We start from the raw sequence: 12093 nt of genomic DNA, 5'->3' as shown, positions 1-12093 counted from the left end.
TTCTAGTCATCTGTCATTGAAGGGGTTAGTATGAGCCTGGTCTATATATTTACTGTTCATAAAAGTGGATTTCAAATTCTATGCAGATGAGATGAAACCCAGTGGCTTGTGCCAAGCTGTTGTCACTCGTGGTCTTACAATATATTGGATGTCCCTGTCATAGGCCGAGCTAAAGGCAGGAGAGAAGAAAGCCCCTTTCAGTATTTCTGTTGCTACACTATAAGACGTTTACAACTTTGCCATAAAGTATGGCTTCCCGCTAAATTTATTATCTCTATGTAACTTTAGATGGCTGCTCTCTTTTCTACAAACAGATTTTAAAAAAACAAATGAAGTGTTAAATTTATCTTAATACTCATAGCATATTACACAGTTTAAGTTCTGGCCCAGTTTTGGTTTCTTGACAGAAAAGTTTATATTGTGGTGTTCTTGTTTTAAGATAGCTGCAAAGAAATTTTTAGAGAGGTCCATGAAACTAAGGGTTATATCTGTAGTGAAATTATATTTTGCACTTACATAGTGTCACTTCCTTTCATTGAGCCTTTACAAACATGAAGGCTCACAACACCTCTGTTATGAAAGGTAAATATTTTACAGATTGGTAAACTGAGGCACGAAGACTGTTGGGTAGATAGGAAAAGAATGCTGATATCCTAACTCCCACCTCTCTGGTATACTAGATATATTAAACTTAAGTTCAGATTTTCTTCTTTCCTAATCCTTTCCCAAAACAGTTGTGAATTGAGGCCCTAAATTGTTTGATTTATGATCTTTGGTGAATATGCTGGAATTGGTAACTAGTTTCATTAGAAAGAAATCTACAAGATAATAGGTTTTTGATACTGCACCTGAAGTCCAGACTATGTTTTGTGTTTCAGCTACAGTAGCTGAAAGTAGATTGTCATCCATTACATTTCCTTTACTTTCGTGATTACGCTTCATATCCTTATCATAGCTCTACTAAAATAAAACATGTACTCTTTAAGTTCCCATGTCCAACAAACAATCTCTGTCGCTACCTGCCAAAGGTATGTGCTTGAAATTATTTTCAGTTTACTCTTCCTAGATACGTTTTATCTTCTTTAAATGGAAGAGATTTGACTTCCTGTCCGTCTTCGCAATGGAATAGCTCAAAATGAGCTGTGTAGAATTGCTTATTTTTATTTATAGTAATAATTAGTGTGTTGTAATGAGAGAAATGGAAAATTTCTTACCAAATAATTTCCTTCCTGTTAGCAGGATCTCCCACAATTCTGCTACCCATGGGCTGTTTCCCTCCTCTCTGCAGTTCCCAGCGGTAGTTCAAAGCTGCAGCACAGTGTTTGCTGGCTATGCCTCCTTCTGCTTGCTGCCAGATTAGTCATTCCAAAGCTGTGTAAAACTCACAGAAGAATATTAGTAAAAATAACATGCTAATTCATTATGTACAGCAGATGACTGCCTGCATAGTAATAATCCATATAAAATGGTGACCCTTGCCTGTAAAGCTATCCACGGTGGGTAGAATTGTGGGAGATGCTGCTAATAGAAAGGAAATTATCGGGCAAGACATTTTCTGTTGTGCAGCCCAACGTCTCCCACAATTCTGCTATGCATGGCAAGTAGTAAGCCGTGAACTGGAGTGAGGAGGGATAAAGATAGATTGAAACAGAATGAGGTAAGGAGACACTCCTTCTCCCCCCATAAAGATTGCTTTTACTGGGCCACAACCTGCAGCACCTTCCTGCCGAAGACCTCTGCAGAAGACATGAAGTCCACTTTATAGTGTCCTATAAAGGTGTTTGCTGATCACTAAGTGACCATTCTGCATATCTCAGCAGTGAAAGAATGTGCTTATTCAGCCCACAAGGTCGCCATGAGTCTTGTGGCATGTGCCTTGATTCCTTCTGGAGCGAAATGCCTGATGCCTAGTAGGCCTCAATAATGCAATAATGATCCAGTCTGAGGGATAGCTTGGAGGCTCTGGGTCCTTGACACTTTGGATGGAAGGAGACAAATGGTGCATGATCTCCTTGTGGATTCTGTATACTAGATATAACTCTTCAGCACCCTCCTGATGTCTCAAGTGTGCCACAGTTTCTTGGTCAGCTGCTGTGGTCATTGAGCAGAATGAAGGATAACCTCCTGTGAGGTATGGAAAGGAGATTTCAGTTTGGGGAGAAAAGATTCTGGAGTTCTCAGCACCACTTTGTCATTGTGGAACATGCAGTAATGTCCCTGCACAGGTAAGTCTGCCAGCTCAGAAACTTGCCTAGCAGATGCAATGGCAACCAGAAAACTGGTTTTGATGGAGAGAAGAACGCTGATATTGAAGCCAGAGGCTCAAAAGGCTTGAGTAGTCAGGGTGTTTAATGCTAATGGTAGATCCCAATGAAGAAAGACTGGTCTGATGGCTGGTCTGGCCAGTCTGACTGCTGAAAAATCTAGAAACCTGGGGGTTCACTACCGAGGATCCTGTGAATAGAATGCTAGTAACCACTGATACCTGACGTGCTATGACAAGTTTCAGAGTAACAGCCGTGTTAGTCTGTATCCGCAAAAAGAAGAACAGGAGNAAGGTGCCACAAGTACTCCTGTTCTTCTTTTTGCGGATACAGACTAACACGGCTGTTACTCTGAAACTTGTCATTATGCAAGGCACTGCATTTAGCCGTATGGAATGGAAATCCATCAACCTCATGAAAAAACTCGTACAGATACAGACAGACCTCATCTTCCTTTCCAAATGCAAGCAGATGGACATCATACCAAAAGGACTAAAGGTAAAAAATCCATTACAATCTACATATCACACAGACTATGCTGAGAGACTGTGTCACACACTCTCAAAGAAACTGCGAAACCACCTGATCAGCATCCTATACAGCAAACAGGGAAAGATTAAGAATGAGCTCTCAGAACTGGATACTCTCATAAGAAACCAACCTTCCACACAAACTTCCTCATGGATAGACTTTACAAAAACTAGACAAGCCATTTACAAGACAAACTTTGCCTCTCTACAAAGGAAAAAGGACACTAAACTATCTAAACTGCTACATGCCACAAGCAGCCACAACAGTAGTTCCCTTAACCCACCCAGCAATATTGTTAATCTTTCCAGCTATACTCTTAGCCCAGCAGAAGAGTCTGTCCTATCTCGGGGCCTCTCCTTTTGTCCCTCCAGACCCATGAATATGATACAGTTCTGCGGTGACCTAGAATCCTACTTTCGACGTCTCCGACTCAAAGAATATTTCCAACATACCTCTGAACAGTATACTAACCCACAGAATCCTCCCTACCAGCACTAAAAAAAAAAAAAAGGATTCTGCATGGACTCCTCCGGACGGTCGAAACAACAGACTGGATTTCTACATAGATTGCTTCCGTCGACATGCAAAGGCTGAAATTGTGGAAAAGCAACATCACTTGCCACATAACCTCAGCCATGCTGAATACAACGCCATCTACAGCCTCAGAAACAACCCTGACATCATAATCAAAAAGGCTGACAAAGGAGGTGCTGTCGTCATCATGAATAAATTGGAATATGACCAGGAGGCTGCTAGACAGCTCTCTAACACCACATTCTACAGGCCATTATCCTCTGATCCCACTGAGGATTACCTAAAGAAACTACACCATCTGCTAAAAAAAACTCCCTGACAAAGCACAGGAACAAATCCGTACAGACACATGCCTAGAACCCCGACCAGGGGTATTCTATTTGCTACCCAAGATCCATAAACCTGGATATCCTGGACGCCCCATCATCTCAGGCATTGGCACCCTAACATCAGGCTTGTCTGGTTATGTAGACTCTGTCCTAAGACCCTACGCTACCAGCACTCCCAGCTATCTTCGAGACACCACTGACTTCCTGAGGAAACTACAATCCATCGGTGATCTTTCAGAAAACACCATCCTGGCCACTATGGACGTAGAAGCCCTCTACACCAATATTCCACACAAAGATGGACTACAAGCTATCAGGAACAGTATCCCTGATAATGTCACAGCTAACCTGGTGGCTGAACTTTGTGATTTTGTCCTCACCCACAACTATTTCACATTTGGGGACAATATATACCTTCAAGTCAGCGGCACTGCTATGGGTACCCACATGGCCCCACAATATGCCAACATTTTTATGGCTGACTTAGAACAACGCTTCCTTAGCTCTCGTCCCCTAACGCCCCTACTCTACTTGCGCTACATTGATGACATCTTCATCATCTGGACCCATGGAAAAGAAGCCCTTGAGGAATTTCACCATGATTTCAATAATTTCCATCCCACCATCAACCTCAGCCTAGATCAATCCACACAAGCGGTCCATTTCATGGACACTACTGTGCTAATAAGCGATGGTCACATCAATACCACCCTATACCGGAAACCTACTGACCGCTACACTTACCTACATGCCTCCAGCTTCCATCCAGGACACACCACACAATCCATTGTCTACAGCCAAGCTCTAAGATATAACCGCATTTGCTCCAATCCCTCGGATAGAGACAAGCACCTACAAGATCTCTATCAAGCATTCTTAAAACTACAATACCCACGTGCTGAAGTGAAAAAACAGATTGACAGAGCCAGACGAGTACCCAGAAGTCACCTCCTACAAGACAGGCCTAACAAAGAAAATAACAGAACGCCACTAGCTGTCACCTTCAGCCCCCAACTAAAACCTCTCCAGCGCATCATCAGAGATCTACAACCTATCCTGAAAGATGATCCTTTACTCTCACAGATCTTGGGAGACAGACCTGTCCTCGCTTACAGACAACCCCCCAACCTAAAGCAAATACTCACCAGCAACCACACATCACTGAACAAAACCACTAACCCAGGAACCTATCCTTGTAACAAACCCCGATGCCAACTCTGTCCACATATCTGTTCAAGTGACATCATCATAGGACCTAATCACATCAGCCATACCATCAGGGGCTCGTTCACCTGCACATCTACCAATGTGATATATGCCATCATGTGCCAGCAATGCCCCTCTGCCATGTACATTGGCCAAACCGGACAGTCTCTACGCAAAAGAATTAATGGACACAAATCTGACATCAGGAATCAAAATACTCAAAAACCAGTGGGAGAACACTTTAACCTGTCTGGTCATTCAGTGACAGACCTGCGGGTGGCTATATTACAACAGAAAAACTTCAAAAACAGACTCCAAAGAGAGACTGCAGAGCTAGAATTGATATGCAAACTAGACACAATCAACTCCGGTTTGAATAAGGACTGGGAATGGCTGAGCCATTACAAACATTGACTCTATCTCCCCTTGTAAGTACTCTCACACTTCTTATCACACTGTCTGTACTCGGCTAGCTTGATTATCACTTCAAAAGTTTTTTTTTTCTCTTAATTGGCCTCTCAGAGTTGGTAAGACAATTCCCACCTGTTTATGCTCTCCGTATGTGTGTATATATATCTCCTCATTATATGTTCCATTCTATATGCATCCGAAGAAGTGGGCTGTAGTCCACGAAAGCTTATGCTCTAATAAATTTGTTAGTCTCTAAGGTGCCACAAGTACTCCTGTTCTTCTTTTGACGTGCTATGGTGCTGGGTTAAAGACATCAATCCACACCTTCTTGAAAAAAGCCCAGGATAGCTGGAATTCCTGGGTCTCTTGGGTCTGTGTGCGCCTGCACCAGATACAGAACTTAGTCCAGATGGAGGAATGGGTATTTAAGGTAGAGATTCCTGGATGAGAGTGAAGTCCCAGTCACCTTGGAAGACAGGCCAAGTGCTACTGATTCTTTCTTTTCAAAAGCTAAGCTGTTAGATGAAGACGGTCTGGGTCCAGTTGGGGAAATATACCTCAGAAAAAGAAGTCTGGTATTGCTGGTAGCCGTGACAGTGATTCCAGTTTCAGTTCTATCAGACCAGCAAACCGGGGTCTCCTTGGCCACTACAAAGCTAGCACTGTCATCTTTGCTTGTTCCCACTGTATCTTTTGGATCATTTGCTCTGTGAATGGGAAAGGTGGGAATGAATACTGCAGGCATGTGTTCCTAAGAACTTAGGGTATGCTTCCTTGGCAAAGTACTTTAGATATTTTGTATTCAGGTGCTGGAAGACCAAACAACTGCAAGATCAGTTGAAGACTTTCTGGTTCAAACACCATTCTGAGTTATAAATTAAATTAATGGAGATATCCCATCTCCTAGAACTGGAAGGGACCTTGAAAGGTCATCGAGTCCAGCCCCCTGCCTTCACTAGCAGGACCAAGTACTGATTTTGCCCCAGATCCCCAAGTGGCCCCCTCAAGGATTGAACTCACAACCCTGGGTTTAGCAGGCCAATGCTCAAACCACTGAGCTATCCCTCTCCCCCAAAGTTGTTGACTTTGCATCTGCTGTGCCAGTCTGCCTTTTGGTTCAGCTCCACTTTTGTGTGAATCGCTTTTAGGGAAGGGAGAGACTTTTCTGCCCATCTCATTATTGTCATTATTTCTGCATGTAGTGCTGAGTTCCCTGTCCTTATAACCTATTTATGTATGCAACTGGAATTGTGTTGTCTGACTGGACCAGGACATGATTTTCTACTAGATGATTCTGGCACCTTCATAGGGGCAGTCTGAAGGCACAGAGCTCTAGGAGATTGATCCTGTGGTCGCTTTCTGTTGCGGCTCCAGATGCTTTGAGTGGTTTCAGGTCCCTGATGTGCTCCCCAGCTCTACAGGCTGGCATCAGTTGTGTGAACCAGAGGGTATGGAAGACATATGGGAATATGCTCGTGAGCATTCCTTGGGACTGCCCATCATCTTAGGGTCTTGAATACCTGCTTTGGGACCAGCATGTGATCCATCATGCATTCCAGGGAGTGGTCCCATACTTTCAGTAATATGTCAGACACTTTATGTGCAATCACACTCTTGGGGTGATCCCTATGCATATTTATGCGACCGGGGGGTCCAGTAACTGAGGACAGTTGAGCATTAGTTGGCCTCATGCTCTTTACAGTATAGATATGAGATACTGGATCTACTGGAATCTGTCAAGTGATGGGTAGACTTTTGCCTCCAGGCTGTCTATGTCCACACCCAGGTGAGTTATCCTTGTTGAGGGAATCAAGGAACTTTTCTTGGTGTTTATTATAAAGCCATGCACTTACAGGAGATCCAGAGTCCAAATCATAGCCTTGTGCTCTCCAATCTGGGTCACAGCTCTGATCAGAATGTTGTCCAGAAAGGGGTAATGGTGAGTACTCTGCAATCTGAGTCTGGCTATGATCACGACTTGCATCTTTGTGAAGACCATCAGGGCTAATGAGAGACTGCATGGGAGCATTCGGTACAGGTAGTGATCTGTGCCTTAAGGAAATCTCAGTAGATTGTGGAGCATTGGCATATGGGAACACTGACATATGTATCTGCCAGGTTCACTAAGGTTAGGAGGTCCCCTTAAATTAGGGATGAGACTGTAGAATCTAGGGTCTCCTTGCGGAATTTTGTTTTCTTCCACTTGTTGAATCTCTTGAAGCTGATAATGGTCTCTCCCCCCCAGTGCACTTCTGAACAATAATGATGATGAGGTAGATCCCGGAAAACCTTTCTTCTAAGGGAACTCCTTCTAGTGCTGCTATGTCCAGGAGATCTCATTCCGGACCAGTTTGTGCTTGGCAGAGTCACTGGAGTGGGAAACTGGATAAAAAAGGAATGGGATGGAGCCGGTAGTTTATGGGAGTATCCCTGATTCACTCTCCCTCTTATCCACTGGTCTATAGTCAATTTACTCCTTTCCTCTGAAAAGTGGAAAATTCTGCCTTCTAGATTCAAGTTTGGCTAGAGGCACATTTCCTCGTCATGCTGGGCTCTTGGACATTGTGGGACCAACTGTGGGTTTTCTCCTCAATCCTGGGTTCTGAGACTTGCCCTTGATAAAGCTGCTATTCTTCCTCTGATACTCCTCTGAGGAGAATAGGCAAAAGTAGTGGCTCTGCCTAAAAGCAGGTTTGTACTCTCTTCTTAGAGCACTCAGCAGAGAGGGGAGGGCCTAGCTTAGATTTAGCAGCATTTTCTACCACTATGTAACCTAGTTTTTCTCTAAAGAGGAGAGATCCTGTGAAATTAGAGGAACATGGGACTTGTTTGGAGTGAGCATGTACCTTCCAGGGGTGGAGCCATAGGTGTTGAATGGCTGCTGAGCAGGATGCTATAGCCAAGGCTGAAAATTGCATCCATTGAGGCATCTGCCAAGAATACTGTTGCCTGGGAAGTTTTCTTAAGAATGGAGCTGAAGCTAGGGTGATCTTGGTCCTCCAGGTTCCTAGGGTACTCCAGCCAGGATATGGTAGCTCTCACAAAGCATGTGGCTGTGAGAGATGTGCTGATGAAGCTTCCAAGTCCCTTTGTTAGGGTAGCTTCCAGCTTCCTGTCTGTTGGGGTCTTAGGAAGAATTCTTCCTTCTGATGGGATAACCAGCCTTTGGGACTTTGGTAATATTATATTTTGTCTCTTGCAGTTTATAGAATCTAAGGTCATGCCTGTTAATGCATATACCCTTGTTGGGTTTTCCCCACTACTCTAATCGCATCCTCTAAGGAGGAGTGCAAGGGAATCACGATCTCAGAGGAGGAGTTTGAGGGAAGATATTTGCTTTGAGGCATATCCTCAGGAGCTTGCTCAGCTTGGATCTGGATTTTGGACACAATTATTTTGCGCATGGCCTCAAACATCTTGGAGAGGAGGGGAAAATGTATTGGATTTTTTCAAGTCCTGCTCAGATTCAGAGTCCAAAAGCTCTCCTCCTTCAATACAGGAGCAGGGGTCTGAGTTAGAGGCTTCCTGAATTTTTTGTATTTTTTCATTCCCTTTTTGCTCTTTTGGGGCTTTTTTTTACTTTTTGGCATGCTTTTTGGGCGTGGCTACATGGCTGTGGCCAGAGCAGTCTTTTGCTGTTTGCCTTACACAAAGCCCTTTAGAAATTTCTCTCTGTGTCCTCCCCTTCAAGATTCAAGTCTCCTGATTTGGATTGGGAAGGAGGAGAGCTATTTATTACCCCTACTTCTCTTTCCAAAGAATTCTAGACCCATTTTAGGGCTTATGGGGAGACTGATAGCTTCACAAGGGATTTATCTTTGCAGTCCTGCATTGCCCAAGGACTTATTCCCTGGGCCCACTAGATGAAGTCATCCTCATCCTTAGAGTCTCACTCTGTTCTGATCTGTCTCTCCTGGTCAGGCTTTTCCGTGGCAGAGTTGCAGATTCTTGGGGTGATAGGGGACCCAACATGCCTGTCTCACTCAGAGCCCCATGCCCTGATGGAGTTAGGGTTGGCTGGCTCAGAACAGCCTGGGCATAATTCACCTTCTAAGCCTGAGAAAGGTATCTCACATATAAAGCACCTCTTAGATTTTGCCCGGTACTTTGCTGAAGGCAGACAGAGGGATATCTGTGGAGGTGCTGCAGCAGAGGCATCAGCTGTCTATTGTTACAGTTTCAACTGAACCTGTATTCCCCCTCTGTGGTCCGAGAGTGACACCTACTTTAGGCTTCTAGCTCCAAGCCATCACCTCTCTTGGTCAGAGACCCGTGTCCCACTCCCTCCCTGCCTTACATTGTGATATTCCCAGCAAGCCAGACTGCCTAAAAGAGCGGCACCTGCATTTTGCCTTCTCTCCAAGGGCTCTGACCAGTGTATTGCCTGTAGTTATAACTTACCATACAGCTCCTAAGCAAGCATATTTATTCTCAAGGAAAAAGCATTACAGAAAAAAACATTAAAACAATTTAAAAAAAACTACACACTGTGACAAAGCTCCTCCTCTATCTTGGTGGGTCCTGCACTTATTGGCGGATTTTCTTGCCTCAGAGATTCACCATGTGGGTTGGGGAACAGCCCAGAAACCTTCCCCTCTGGAAGAACCCACAGTCCAGGTCAATTGGGAGGTTTGGGGGGAACCCAGGCCTGCCCTCTACTCCGGGTTCCAGCCCAGGGCCTTGTGGACTGCAGCTGTCTATAGTGCCTCCTGTAACAGCTGCATGACAGCTACAACTCCCTGGGCTATTTCCCCATGGCCTCCTCCAAACACCTTCCTTATTCTCACCACAGGACCTTCCTCCTGGTGTCTGATAACGCTTGTACTCCTCAGTCCTCCAGCAGCACACCCTCTCACTCTCAGCTCCTTGTGCCTCTTGCTCCCAGCTCCTCACACTCACACCACAAACTGAAGTGAGCTCCTTTTAAAACCAGGTGTCCTGATTAGCCTGCCTTAATTGATTTTAGCAGGTTCCTGATTACTCTAGTGCAGCCCCTGCTGTGGTCACTCAGGGAACAGAAAACTACTCATCCACTGACCAGTATATTTGCCCTCTACCAGACTCCTGTACCCCACTGGTCTGGGTCTGTCACAACACATACAAGAAAGTCTACCAGAGGATACTCCCCCCAACTCCAACCCCGGGCTTTGGTAGGTTTTAGTCCTTCAAAACCCACAGTTCAGTTTTTCCTATGGTTACAAGTTCATCTGTCTTAGATCCAGATCACAAAGCTGGTCAGATCTAAGGCCTTTCTGCAGACAATGACCCTTTCCTCACAGCATAGCTTCCAAAGGCAGGGTTTTTGCATAACCTGAGATAATTTGTATTAACCTCTTCCTAGGGATTTTCCAGGAAATTCACTTAACACCTATTGTCCCAAAAGTTCATATTTGTTTGGAGCATTTTGAATATAGTCTTTTGAATTCTCAGGTTTCATATCTGTCACATCTCCCCCTAGAGGGGTTACATACAATCCTGGCCCACAATGATATGGAAACTTAATACAATAAGGTCTTCTGAGGCTATTGCAGGAAATTGCTGTATCTGTCACAGCTATGACCACTGCATTACTCAAAACGTAGACAAGGAGGCTTGAATTAAAAATAACACTCACTCCTGCCTGAAAACAGCTAAAAATAACAAATATAAAAGAAAAGGATGGGAGCAAAGCGAGCTACCACTTTGCTGCTGCTGTGGATGCAGAAAATCTGATGGCAAGTGGGAGAGGGGGCATGGCCATTTTTGAACAACCTCCAGGAACTGCAGTGAGGGACAGTCTATGTGTAGCATATTTGTGGGAGATGCTGGGCTGCAGAAACTTGTTCAACAAGAACTAGTGGGGAGTTGGAATTTTAGTGAAGTTTAGTGTTCGTAATCATGGGCCACTTAGATTCAGCATCTTATGGAAATTGGATCACAGACTGCAATAGGTACCAAGGTATTTAATTTTCAAGAATACAGTTTAGGGAAATCTGGTGGAATATGCAGTGGGCGAAAGTATTAAAATGCATAAATGTGGCAGAGATCTGGAGAATTTTAAGACACCACGTTCAAGCCACAAGAGCTTGCATTTCCTCTGAACTTTTTTTAAAAGTAGTAAACATGGCTGAGTCAGGCTCAAAACATTTTTTTTAATGGATTGCAAAGGGGCAGGGGAGAAAGGTGAAAGGAATGAAACAAAAGTTTCTAGGAAAAAGAAAAGGTCTGAAAAAGTTACCTGAAGAGGGATAAAGACTTCCATAAATCTATTGGGAAAGAAAAAGTTGGCTGATTAGCAAATAAGGGTGGGGAAATAAAATAAAATAAAATGATGATTAAATGGGTGGGACACTGTGTGTGTGCTTACCACAGTGTGCAGATGAAGTCTTTCTGTTCTGATGAGCATACATTAAATTCTAACAGTACAGTTGGGCACGGTGTACTGGATGATGTGGAGAACAGCTAAAGCTGCAGCTAGGCCATGTCTACACTTACCAGTAGATTGGCACTGCTGTAATCGATGCAGTGAGTGTCGGTTAAGTGGGTCTGGTGAAGACACACTAAATCAATGGGAGAGCACTCTCCCATCAATTTGTGTACTCCACCTCCCCGAGAAGCATAAGGGAAATCGACGGGAGACGCGCTCCTGTTGCCACAGTGCAGTGTAGACACCGTGGTAAGTGGATCTAACCAGGTCTACTTCAGTTAAGTTATTCATGTGACTGTAGTTGCATAACTTGTATCGATTTACCGCAGTAGTGTAGATCAGCCCAACTACCAGAAAAGTCATGTTATTGAATAAGTATTGACTGCATTGGTAAAATAACATTCAGTAGTTA

This window comes from Trachemys scripta, chromosome 1 (assembly GCF_013100865.1).
Source record: "Trachemys scripta elegans isolate TJP31775 chromosome 1, CAS_Tse_1.0, whole genome shotgun sequence".
Lineage (NCBI taxonomy): Eukaryota > Metazoa > Chordata > Testudines > Emydidae > Trachemys > Trachemys scripta.
The sequence above is the reverse complement of the archived record's forward strand: the minus strand, read 5'-3'. Positions refer to the sequence as shown.